Here is a 13831-nt window from a genome sequence, read left to right as displayed (position 1 = left end):
ATATTGGTGAACGTTTTGAGCAACTGTAACTGTTTTTTTAGAAAAGTGAATAGTTTTTGTTTTGGGGAATAGATAATACATTTTAAGGGCAAAATCCTGAGTGCAACTAAGGTGGGGGAGAGGTACAAACAGGAGCATGCTACAGCTTCCCGATCCTAAGCCCTGAAACTGCTCTCTGTTACTCTGGCTGGCTATGATCCCCAAGTGACAACCTGCCATCCAGGGAATGCTGGAGCACAGTGTGCTTTGTCCATGCTCTCTCACCATGCCTCCTTGCTGCCAACAAACACATCTATGCTGAGGGCTGCAAGGGTGGTGATGTAAGACCCAGCTATACTTGCTCTGTGACTGCTGGGGTCTTGCCTGCACTGGGGGAATTCCGAACTGGAGAACTGCATCTGTCTTTTTCCTCCACCTTAGCAGAGCTGAGGGCAAGGATTTGTTCCTGTATGTTGATTATATTACACTTTCAAAGTAAGTTTGTGTCTGTTTCATAGCAGAGACTAATGCATCTGTTACAATTTACTGTTTATACTGTTTATAATTGTTAGGGTATAAATTACTTCTTTCCTTGGAATATGGGTCATCTGTTCTGTCACCACATTATTATATGTTTGTGGGTACTAGGGAAGATACTAATTTTATTTAAAAATACTTCATGCCTTCTAAGAACATCTATAGTGCTTCTCACATAAGATCTCAAATCACTTTACAAATATTACATGACACCCATTAAGTAAGCAAGTATCATTACAGCTATTTTACTGATGGGAATACTGGAGCACAGAGTAGGTAGGTGACTTCCAAAGTCACACAGTTCTTCATTGAAAGTGTTTGGAGCAGAACAAAGGAATTCTGATTCCTATTCTTTTGCCTGATCGCTAGAGAGCACTGTGATGCCTGTAGTATGACTAGGTTTTTGTATTTTGCATGTATTTAGCATTTTCAAGATTTTTTTCAAATTCTGTATTCAGTGAAAAAATGTATGAATACAGGCCAAGTGTGCTTTTAATTTAGAAATAGGTTAAATACTACATTAATTAATACTACATTAAGAATGAATGGACACACATCAGACGTCAAGAATTAAAACATTCAAAAACCAGTTGGAGAACACTTCAATCTCTCTGGTCACTCGATCACAGACCTAAGAGTGGCTATCCTTCAACAAAAAAGCTTCAAAAACAGACTCCAACGAGAGACTGCTGAATTGGAATTAATTTGCAAACTGGATACAATTAACTTAGGCTTGAATAGAGACTGGGAATGGATGAGTCATTACACAAAGTAAAACTATTTCCCCATGTTTCAGAGTAGCAGCCGTGTTAGTCTGTATTCGCAAAAAGAAAAGGAGTACCCGTGGCACCTTAGAGACTAACAAATTTATTAGAGCATAAGCTTTCGTGAGCTACAGCTCACTTCATCGGATGCATCCGATGAAGTGAGCTGTAGCTCACGAAAGCTTATGCTCTAATAAATTTGTTAGTCTCTAAGGTGCCACGGGTACTCCTTTTCTTATTTCCCCATGGTATTTCTCCCTCCCACCCCACCCCCCCACTGTTCCTCTGATATTCTTGTTAACTGCTGGAATTAGCCTACCTTGCTTGTCACCATGAAAGGTTTTCCTCCTTTCCCCCCCTGCTGCTGGTGATGGCTTATCTTAAGTGATCACTCTCCTTACAGTGTGTATGATAAACCCATTGTTTCATGTTCTCTGTGTGTGTGTGTATATAAATCTCTCCTCTGTTTTTTCCACCAAATGCATCCGATGAAGTGAGCTACAGCTCACTTCATCGGATGCATTTGGTGGAAAAACAGAGGAGATTTTTATACACACACACACAGAGAACATGAAACAATGGGTTTATCATACACACTGTAAGGAGAGTGATCACTTAAGATAAGCCATCACCAGCAGCAGGGGGGGAAAGGAGGAAAACCTTTCATGGTGACAAGCAAGGTAGGCTAATTCCAGCAGTTAACAAGAATATCAAGGAACAGTGGGGGGTGGGGTGGGAGGGAGAAATACCATGGGGAAATAAAAAGGATACCCGGCACCTTAGAGACTAACAAATTTATTAGAGCATAAGCTTTCGTGAGCTACAGCTCACTTCATCGGATGCATCCTGAAGTGAGCTGTAGCTCACGAAAGCTTATGCTCTAATAAATTTGTTAGTCTCTAAGGTGCCACGGGTACTCCTTTTCTTTTGCGAATACAGACTAACACGGCTGCTACTCTGAAACATGGGGAAATAGTTTTACTTTGTGTAATGACTCATCCATTCCCAGTCTCTATTCAAGCCTAAGTTAATTGTATCCAGTTTGCAAATTAATTCCAATTCAGCAGTCTCTCGTTGGAGTCTGTTTTTGAAGCTTTTTTGTTGAAGGATAGCCACTCTTAGGTCTGTGATCGAGTGACCAGAGAGATTGAAGTGTTCTCCACTGGTTTTTGAATGTTTTAATTCTTGACGTCTGATGTGTGTCCATTCATTCTTAATGTAGTATTATTAATGTAGTATTTAACCTATTTCTAAATTAAAAGCACACTTGGCCTGTATTCATACATTTTTTCACTGAATACAGAATTTGAAAAAATCTTGAAAATGCTAAATACATGCAAATACAAAAACCTAGTCATACTACAGGCATCACAGTGCTCTCTAGCGATCAGGCAAAAGAAGGAATCAAATTCCTTTGTTCTGCTCCAAACACTTTCAATGAAGAACTGTGTGACTTTGGAAGTCACCTACCTACTCTGTGCTCCAGTATTCCCATCAGTAAATAGCTGTAATGATACTTGCTTACTTAATGGGTGTCATGTATATTTGTAAAGTGATTTGAGATCTTATGTGAGAAGCACTATAGATGTTCTTAGAAGGCATGAAGTATTTTTAAATAAAATTAGTATCTTCCCTAGTACCCACAAACTATAATAATGTGGTGACAGAACAGATGACCCTATTCCAAGGAAAGAATTTATACCCTAACAATTATAAACAGTATAACAGTAAATTGTAACAGATGCATTAGTCTCTGCTATGAAACAGACACAAACTTACTTTGAAAGTGTAATATAATCAACATACAGGAACAAATCCTTGCCCTCAGCTCTGCTAAGGTGGAGGAAAAAGACAGATGCAGTTCTCCAGTTCGGAATTCCCCCAGTGCAGGCAACCCCAGCAGTCACAGAGCAAGTATAGCTGGGTCTTACATCACCACCCTTGCAGCCCTCAGCATAGATGTGTTTGTTGGCAGCAAGGAGGCATGGTGAGAGAGCATGGACAAGCACACTGTGCTCCAGCATTCCCTGGATGGCAGGTTGTCACTTGGGGATCATAGCCAGCCAGAGTAACAGAGAGCATTTCAGGGCTTAGGATTGGGAAGCTGTAGCATGCTCCTGTTTGTACCTCTCCCCCACCTTAGTTGCACTCAGGATTTTGCCCTTAAAATGTATTATCTATTCCCCAAAACAAAAACTATTCACTTTTCTAAAAAACAGTTACAGTTGCTCAAAGTTCACCAATATAACCAGTAAAAAGCCACCAGGTAATTCCTAGTTAAGTTCTCAACCATCCTTTGCAATCTACCGCCACGATTATGCTTTTGTTTAAGTGCCTTCCCGCCATGTGTGCCATTTTCCAGCAATGTTGAGCAGCCAGAGCTGTCACTGAAGTCAACAGGCACTGCATGTGCTTAGCTTCCCAGAAAATATCAGGTTGCTTTTTTGTGTGTCTAAACATGGCCTTTGGAACCTATATTTAGGCTTTATATTTGAAAGTTTAGCCCTAGCAATTATTCTTGTGTGCATTCACAGAGTCAATGATAAAATTGCTGTTTACTTCTAATTAGTCTGATTTACAGTTAGCTGATGTGACTCGTTTTCCCTTTCCTAGGTATTTGTACAATGTATGTATGCTTACTGGTTCTCTGTTCAAATATGCAACTATTTCATATACAAAAACAAATAAAAAGAAAATTCATCAGTAACAATTCAGATCTTTATCCCGTTCCTTAAGTGCAAAGAAATTGTTTGAACTTACATCCAACGTCATTAGCTTCTCACTTGATCTAATATCAATGACCTCAGTGGAGAAATTACAATAGTGACGCCAGGGGATAAACAGGCTGGTAGCTGGTAGCACAGACTTTTACCACCACCTATATAAAATGCAAGGCAAAATATATGATTATTTAAGGTGGAAAAGATGGAATCAAATTTGTTAAGTTCATCTCAAAATGTAGGTGGTCAAATTACATATCTATAAATTGAAGGCCCACAGAAGTTTAAATTATGGATTTATTTGAATTATAACTGTTTTTAAACACTATTCAGTGAAGTGATTACAATATTGCATTAGCGTATGTGAACCAGATAATGAAACCATTTTAACTGTCAAAGTGGAGAGAATTGCAGAAGTAAACAAAGCTTAAATAGTGAAAATTAAACTCCTCAGATTTAAGAATAAAAGAAATTTGTAATTTACGTGAGGATTTTTGTTTTATTAAATATAATTTTAATATTATGTCTTCTGAAGTACTCTTATAAAAATACCATATTCTAGAGTTCAACATTCAAGTCTCATTTCACTGCAGTCTTTGTCCTCTTAAAACTTATTACCAGCGGGATGCAAGTTATATCACTAGGTAACTTTAAAATTACATTGACATATCTCAACTGTTCTGAAGTCTTTAAATGCAACTATTGTAAGATATTCTATACCTACAATCTCAGAGTTACCATGAGGATTATTACAGAAATCAGAGCTTTAGTCCCTTCCCTTTAAATACTAAAGACAAAGGCTAAATAATTCCAGGGTTAGTGAGATATCATGAATCCTACAGCCAACAGATTCTGGGAGCATAGTAATGTGTTATCACTTCCCCAAATGTGGGGAATTTATTAAGCTTACCACAAATTCTGTTAGTCTTCCTATAGGAACTGAATCTGTATTCATCTCTATAGCTTCTGATCTGTTTATCAGAAGTTTGTGCAAGATGTCATACACCACTGACAGTTTCCAGTTGACTGATGTACATAGATACGTACCAGTGGGCATTAAGATAAAACAATCTTCACCCAACAGAGAAGCATTGATGGCCTCCAGCTGATTTGTTCGAAAATGGTGCAGACCAATTTTTTGTGAAATATCTTCACCATATCTTTAGAATGGGAAAACGTAAAGCCTCTGAAGCGTGCTAGTGCTGGATTTTCGGATGGTGATTTTTTCAGCGATGGGTCTAGCAGAAAAGGAAAGTATTAAATTAGCATCATAATTGGTTACCAATAAAACAGTCAGATACAGAGAAATCTTACTATTTACACTCCACATAGAACCAAACCCTGCAGAGGATCCAGGTGATTCTCAGAGCAAAGCATCAGTATTAGAGTTTACTTTTATACATTTTATGACCACATACAAAACCATTTTTATATGTGTGTTACAAAAAAACTGTAGCCCCAAATTGGGGGGGGCGGAGGGGGGGAAGACACCTTTAATTTTTTTGCAGTTGCTAAGCAGCACAAATTAACACCCATATTATAAAATTTTACTTAAATGGAGATGTTGTGTAAGTTAGGGAACATTCTAAGTCATGCTCAATTTAGCAAATTCTCATTATGTTTCTGTTTGCATTTATAAAACAATACGATCATTTCAAAAGTGGCTAATATACAAATCAAGATTCTTCTGTCAAACGAACTGTGTAACCTAGAGACCTAAAAGTTCAGCTAATTTCAAGGTTGACTTCAGGTTCCACTGAACATGTTTTACAATATAAAACAAAAACTGTTTTGCTTTAAGTGTAACGCAGATGATAAATCACCACATAACTGTTCCTTACTATAAAAACATGAATTATCTAAAGAAAAATGCATGCATGCACTCTGTAGCACTTACATCCACATTTGTGTACGTTTCAATGAATGGATTTCAATGAATGAAAAGCACTATATCAGTGGCCCATTATATGAAATGCATAACCTTATTCTGTTAGACACCTTTTTCCAAATTGCATACATTTGTGGTGTTCAGCGGAACAGGATTTAGTAAGTAGATAGCACAGCACAGAAGGATGCAAACTGCCAGATTAGGCAACAATGATTCCTCTTTTTAGATAAGCCTGGTCAAGGTTGGTTATGTTTTAAAAATTATTCTCCCATGACGATGGTCCAATAATTTGGATGAGTTTGTAGACTACAGACAAAAACCTGTTTAATTTAAATTCTTCCACATAAAGAACAGTAAGTCAACTTCTGCAGAACGCTACAGCCCTCAGTGTTCTTGTATCACAAAGGAGCTATAAAAGAAAGGAAGCAGTCCTTGAGGAGTGTTCGCAACATAAGGGGCTTGCCAGGTGGCATAGAGCGAACAGAATGGCTCCACTACACCCCATATCTTTAAGCATGGTGCCTCAGGAAAAGGTGTGCCCAAACATACTGAGCTCCAGTTGGTATAACAGTCTGGAAGGGTCCCATTACATAAAGGCTTGTGCAATTTAGCATATTTAGCATAACTTCAAAGCTGCTCTAAATTACACCACAGACTAGAATTCAAGAGGCAAAAAGAAGGCTGAAAGCCATTATAGCACCTGCGAACAAAGGGACAGATAGTCTGACCTATATCCTACCAGAAGAATTAGATTTGTTTTAAGAAGTGATATATAGCAATATGCTCTCTTGTACAATATAACAAAGTTAATTCCAAGTCATCTCCCTAGTTCTAATGCTTGCAGGATTGTTACTATAATACATTTGTTTCAAATTTTGCAAAGCTGAAGCTGCTAAAAGTCAAACCTGCCCTGCAAATACACATTGCTGTGAAGTGTGATTTGATTAGACGAAAGAGCATGTTACCTAGAATTGTGACATTGCAATTAGTAGAAATTTCCACAACAAAATATACTTAGTCTATCATAAATTACTTAAATTTACCCTTCACAATACTTTTTAGCATATAATTTTTGCTATGATAAATTAATCAGAATTAGTATAATTTACCTGACCAGTTCTTGGCTGACACCAAGATGTTTGGTTTTGAAACAACAAGATTAGACATAGGGCTAGTTTCCTTGACTGTCGAAAATGACTTCAATAATGATTTTGCAGATTGACCTTCCCTGATAGGTTGGGATAGTGGTGTAGATGTCTTTTCATTTGCTGAAACATACAGTGGATTATCCCACCCCTCATCAAAATCATCATCAAGAACAAAATCAAGATCAAGTCTATGTCCCTTGCTCCTAAATTGTCATCTCCTCCTATGTTATTAATACTAGTAGAATTTTTATCTTCAACTTTCAAAGTATGCTTGTTACAGGCATTTCTGAAAAGAGGCAGCTTCCATCCTTTTCCATCCTTGGTTTTTCACACCAGCTACTGTAGAAAGAGGATCTCTCAGAGTGAAAGCTGAATGATGTTCTTTCTTTGACATCCATCTTCGAAAAAGAAAGTCCTGCATTTTTTGTGATGCTGGTATCCAGGGCAGCACACTGCAAAAAATTTGATGTGCCTGAGGTATCTATGGTTTGAAGTTTTGTTGTAGAGAAGGTGCTCATATTAAGGTTTCCTTGACATTCACAGCACAGAAAGTTTAGAGGGAACTTTGTAAATTTGAATGAGTTTCCTTCAGAGTTTAAGCTATACTTTTGACCTGACTGAACAGGAATGCTTTCTTCCATAGAGGTAACATGCCCAGAATGGATTTCCAGTTTGAGGCAAAGTGCATACCTAAGTCACTTTTGTTTGCATTTGCATCATATGATTAGCTAACAGTTCTCTCCTGAAAAGAAAAACAAAACACAAGAGTAATAAGACATCATAAATTCTACAACACTCCAAATATTGTCTTTTGTCTTCTGCCACCACAGGAAAAAATACGTCTTCCTTAAAATATACAAATAAGTGAGTTAGTTTAAACAACAGTGCCAGAATTCTGGTGTTTAAAAATTGTAGAGCAGACGTTCCCAACTATGCTGATTCCTGTGGGAAAGCAATAAGGTTACCAAGGGGCACGAAGACCTGATGGTGCCCATGCTGAAAGGCTGGAGTCAGGAGGGGGCTCTGTCTAGCAGGAGAAGCAGACAGGGCTCTGTGCAGGTGGTTTGCAGCTGCCAGGACCAGGTCCCTGCCCACCTCACTACCACATTGCTACAGCAGTAGCAGCCACCAACAAGCAGTTACGCATTTCTGCTGGGGAGGTTGGCAGAGACTCTGCAAGCAGGGAATGGAAGGCTACACCCCAGAGTACTGACACCACTGTCAGACCAAAGCTCCTCTTGACCCTTCAGTGCAGCTCCAGGGTACAGAGCCCCATCTACTTGGCCTGCCACACAGATCCTGCACAGGAAAGCATACAGGGTCGCACACAAGGGCTAGAGTCAGAAGGATGCCCTGTCCAGCAGGGGGCCAGTACTCACATGGGCATCTCTCCATTCCCCCCGTGATCCCAGGGCCCTTCAGTGCTGCCCTGTTCACCTCCCCTGCACAGGTGAGGAATGGCACAGACAGGGAGCTGGGTCCCACAGCCAAGACTGCCTGACTGCTGAAGGAACAGAAGCCTTCTCCTGACTCCAGCCTTTCAGCACCCCACCTGTCCCCCATGGTTACAGGGTACTCCTCTCCATAACCCCATTGAAAAGAGGGGTATGTGCATGGAACATGAATCTCTGAATTGGGACTTAGCAAAAAATGTTTGAGAACCTTTTCACCTTTTTACAAGCTAGGAAATTTCCTATTCTCCAACAGCCAAGGACAAAACCAAAAACGGTCCAGACAAGTGAAGCAGCTTTGAAGAAGCTTTAAGTGCAGCTTTGATTTGTTAAGGGCCTAATGGAGCTTCCATATCCATATTTTGCTCTATGGAATGTTTCCTGATTTGTAAAACTAACTGTACAAAAAGAAGATAGTGCAATGGCTGGCTTCAGGAACCACCACATGAATCCTAGACAGTCAGGATTACTGGTCGAGAGAGGATGAAATGAAAACAAGTTCTTATTTGCACAATCTCTCTCACTTCTAAGTTACTCTGCAATTCTACATTGCTTGGCAGAGGGTAAAAACAAAAAAAATCTGTCAAGTATCTTGCTGAATTAGACTCCTGGGTTTGAAATTTGTAACAATGGCTGAACAGACAGATGTTATTAAATCCAAACCAGGTAAGAGCAATGTAACAGTACCATTGGGGGGGTGAGGGCGAGGGGAGGGCGAGTGGTAGTTAGATATAACAAATTATATATCTCTGGATTTTTAGAAATCACTTTTTCCAGATGTAAAACTTATACCTGCTTAAGACAGAATTTGTTACTATTTGTTTTGTTTCCTGACAGTATTAAGTTAAAGACCAAAGCATTCCATTTATATTTTTTTCTTACTGTAAATTATATAGACAGCTTTTCTTGATTCTCAAATAGAACAGTTCTGTGAATATTCTTAATCTTCTGACACTGACCCAACAGACCTTTATCAGATTGAGTTAGTTGACTAACTTAGGTCCCAATTCTGCAAATATATGTTTAATTTTACTTGTTTAACCCCCTTGAAGTCAAGGGACTACAATATGCTTAAAGTTAAACATGCATAGCGTTTGCTATACCTGCACCCTGGAGATTCTGAGATTAAATACAGTTTTGAGATCTGAGTAGTTATCAGATATCTTAGAAAAAGGAAAAACTTTTTAATGGAAGAAACTGTTGTATTTTATTTTTATAATTTTTTAAACTTGCCTTTTGTTATAATCTCAATTACTAAGAAACGATAAATAAAAATAAAAAAAACTTTCAATTAAAAGTAAAATAATTAAAATTTAAATCCTTGGTTTTGCTACCAGCATGCCACTGAAGTAATGTTATAAATTGATAATCCTTGAACAGTTAGAGGGGGAAATAATTTTAATAATTATGGCCTCAATTTGAAGAAAATAAAATATGCTTGAGCTATATTATTTTCCATATCTATTTCTTAAAGACTTAAACGATTGGGATTGTTTACTTTAGAAAGGACAATAAGAAGGACATGATAAAAGTATATAAATAATGAACGGTGTGAATAGATTGGGAGCTTGTATTCTCCTGTCTCATAACACAAGAAAAAAACTGGGACTTCAACCAATAAATGAATACTTTTCACACAAGGCATATTAGACTATAGAACTCATTGCCACAACAAGATTAAAAATGGGATTAGACAGATAATTATAGGAAAAACTAGTATATCCAGAGTCATAATTGTTATCCTAACAAAAATGTTGCGGGAATACTAAACCTCATGCTTCAGGATTTACGGCAATCTCTAACTATTAGAAACCAGGGTTAGACCTAATGCAGAGGGCAGATTATCCCTTTCTGCCTACCACAGGGAGTCTTCCTCTGCTGTCAGAAAAGGATAATGGACTAGCTGGACCTCATATTTGATTCAGTCTGGCAGTTTCTGTTCTTACAGATCCCTGATTATTCTACCAAAAAGAGTTAACACTTCTACAACCATTGAAAAGATCATTTTATTTACTCAGGAATACTAACTTGTTTAAAAATATTAGCTGCCACCTTACCAGTCTGATAAAAACACATACAATCAAAAGTAAAGGAGTACTTGTGCACCTTAGAGACTAACAATTTATTTGAGCATAACTTTCGTGAGCTACAGCTCACTTCAGAAGTGAGCTGTAGCTCACGAAAGCTTATGCTCAAATAATTTGTTAGTCTCTAAGGTGCCACAAGTACTCCTTTTCTTTTTGCGATACAGATTAACACGGCTGCTACTCTGAAACATACAATCAAGATGCTGTTGCCCACACAAAATGTAAGTGGTACTAAAGACTCCTAATTAAAACACCTTAGAATGCTCTGCTGAAGACGTCATTCCCACAAACAAAGACTTAAGTTCATGTATTGGGATAGAATCTACTAGTTACAGATGTCCTCCATCACACTGAGAGATGCTGTTTCCAACTTAAGATTCATCTGCAAAGTATATAGTATACATTTAATAAAGTTTTAATTATATGATTCAATATTTTCCCCAATGACTAAGAAAATGTATATGTATAAAATTTAAACTGCTTATTTGGTATATTTTAAAGTTATGTAATTATTAGCATCAAAGACTATTCCTATGAATGCAACATTAATGTTTTTAAGCTATATGTACACATACACTTTTTTTTTTGCGCCTCAGGCACTTGTACAACTGTATATCGTCATAGCTGGCTTGACTATGTTAAAGTAGTTTATTACATGTTTTAGATATCACTAGTGTCTCACTGAAAACTAAATGCAAAATGTACCTTAATAAAACATTTAATTGCAGTTCTACTCTGGAAAGTGACAAAATCATTATAACGTCTATGTTTATTGTCTCATTGACTTCCATCAAATTTGCCAGCTCTGCATACTGATCTTGGTCCTGACACTATGTTGTAAATTGCCACTAGAAATAAGATTCTGAAAGCCCAATTCCATCCTCAGTCACACCCGTGGAACTGGTTTTTAATGCAGTGCACAGGTGGAACCCAGGCACAATTGGTCCTTAATTGAAAGTTGGCAAACAGTTTTGTTGATGGTGCACAAAAAAAAAAGATCACGCTCTGTCTCCGAGAGTCTGGCTTCCAGAATAGTACCGTTAACTAACCCCACATTGCACATATGTTTTTAGTATGTTGAATGTGTAACTCATCTATGAAATATGTAAAGCCTGGGAGAGTTTATATTACTCTGAGCATACTTGTTATATGCCTGGACTGTCCGTTTAAAATTGCAGTCTTAATGTTGCACCAATGGTAAACCTTACCTTCAATCAAGATTGCAAAATTCTTTACATGTTAATTTAGCTCAACGCTCCTTATAAAATGTATCATCTCCACAGTTAAAAAAATGGGGGGGGGGGGAACAAGCAGTAAATGAAGGAAACATTTTCTAGAGCGATCACTTTGGAACTCAGTTTGACACCTCTGAGTGCTCATCACTTCAGAAATCAGGCCCGATATTCCTGCAGGGCACCCAGGACAGATGGCCTCAAAAGTCCAGTGATTCGACTAAGTGATGTCCCAAGGTTACATAGCAAGTAAATGGTAGAATCGGAACGGAACTCCAATCTCTTGCCCCCAGTCCGTGCTTTAAAATCATAGCAAATGCTCATTCCTGTAGCACAGCAGTGAAGAACATGAGCACAAAAGGAATTGCACACCCTTCAAGAGACATTTAATGCATGATGTTTCAGCTGAATGTTTCTTATGCGCAGCTCTATACTGGTCCCACTGGTATGCTGCTTTGTGATGATTTTCCCAGGTTTGACAGAGTGTTATCAATCATTAATTTTCCATCTACAGCAGGTTCTTTGAAAAATTACTAATTAAAGAAGTCATTAAACACATATCAGTAATAAATTATTTTCATAGAGAAAATTAATTTGCAATGCTTAGGATAACAGTTTTATGCACTATGTTATTTATACAAAACTACTTACTCTCAAAAACGTGAACCCAAGAAAATAATTGAGTAAGTCCATCTTCCCCCCCAATTCACAACCCAATAGCCCTTGATACAGCTTGCTAGGTGGAAATGGTGCTTCTGTGAGCTAACACCGTCCAAGTATAGCAGAAGACTGCATTTCATGACATTCGTTATGCCATTGCTACACTGCCATTCATTCAAGAAACAAGGTCCAGTCTATTCATTCACCCATCAATTCAGCCAGTACATTTTAACAAGTGGAATTTAGGCCTAGCATCCCTTTTTACCTGTTTAAACCATCCTAGTGATAAACATTTGCTATAGTGAATTTTTGTTTTCCTATGTTTTTTATAGATGAGGAAGAAAGCACTTCTTCCTCTGGAGAGGGTGGAATGAAATCTAGTAATCATCCTCCTCTATTCCATGTAAGCAGGAGTCTCATCCCATCCTTTAGCAGTTTCCTTCGACGATGCTATTCTTCTCACCCTCATTTAGCTTTGTTTGCCTTTACTGTTTTTTACTGAGGCTGAATAGAAGAGAGAGTTTGGGCAGATTATAACTTTTTCTTCATTTTGAAATAACTAAAGACGCAACTGAAAAAAGAACATGAAGCTTTACTACCTAGAATTCTATATATTTCAAATGGAGTTTATTATTTCTCACTTTAATAATGATACGACTCTATTCCACAACAATGTTCTTTTGCATAAAAAGCAAATCCCTCCAATAATTTTAAATAAGGGCTTAGAAACTGGGGCATTACAAGGACAAAAATGGGGTTTCTTCCAAACCCAACTTCTATAAGTACACTTGCAGATTTTTCTTATTTAGTACAAGTGTCTTTTCAAGCTGAAACCTCAAACCTTACTGAGTATTACAGCTCTATAGCTGAACTAAAAACTAACCCTTATAAACAGAAGCCATCTCAACATGGATTAGGGATTATAGATTTTTACAGTGTTATGTATTCTTCCCTCATTATAATGGTAAGCAAGTTCCAAACGTGGGGCACCTCAAGAGGTTATCGGGGTACAAAGCTTACAGGGGTGCACTTGGAGGTCTGGAGTCAGCAGGGACTCTGTACAAAATGGAAGTAGATGGGGCTCTATACAGATGGTCTCGCTGTCAGGACCAGGCCCCTGCTTTCTTGCTGCTCCACTGTCACAGCTGCAACAGCCACCAATGGACAGTTACCTTCCCTACTGGGATAGCACCAGGGACTATGTGAGCAGGGAGCAGAAAGCTGAACTACTGACCCTTCCCGGCCATTCAGCCCCCTGCTGACCCCACCCTTCAACACATTCCAGGGCACAGAACCTGTCCTCTGCTGGAAAGAGCCTTTGAAGGGGAAGCTGATGGAGCTGTGCTCAGGGCAGGGGGTCAGCAA

General features: G+C 38.3%; 1 protein-coding gene and 1 long non-coding RNA gene across 3 annotated transcripts in view; one reads left to right on the top strand and one right to left on the bottom strand.

The window, feature by feature from the left end:
• BLM (BLM RecQ like helicase) overlaps positions 1-13831 on the top strand; it is a 49774-nt gene that overhangs the window by 17550 nt on the left and 18393 nt on the right. The gene's annotated exons all lie outside the window — the stretch shown is intronic.
• On the bottom strand, positions 4063-7207 carry LOC122456079. Its single transcript, XR_006274725.1, has 3 exons — positions 6998-7207; positions 5048-5238; positions 4063-4158 (listed from the first exon to the last, which is right to left on the bottom strand). It is a non-coding gene; the product is annotated as an uncharacterized LOC122456079 (long non-coding RNA).

The sequence above is a fragment of the Dermochelys coriacea genome, chromosome 10 (genome assembly GCF_009764565.3).
Source record: "Dermochelys coriacea isolate rDerCor1 chromosome 10, rDerCor1.pri.v4, whole genome shotgun sequence".
In the NCBI taxonomy this organism is placed as follows: domain Eukaryota; kingdom Metazoa; phylum Chordata; order Testudines; family Dermochelyidae; genus Dermochelys; species Dermochelys coriacea.
Note: the sequence above shows the minus strand (reverse complement) of the source record. Positions and strands in the feature narration are given on the sequence as shown.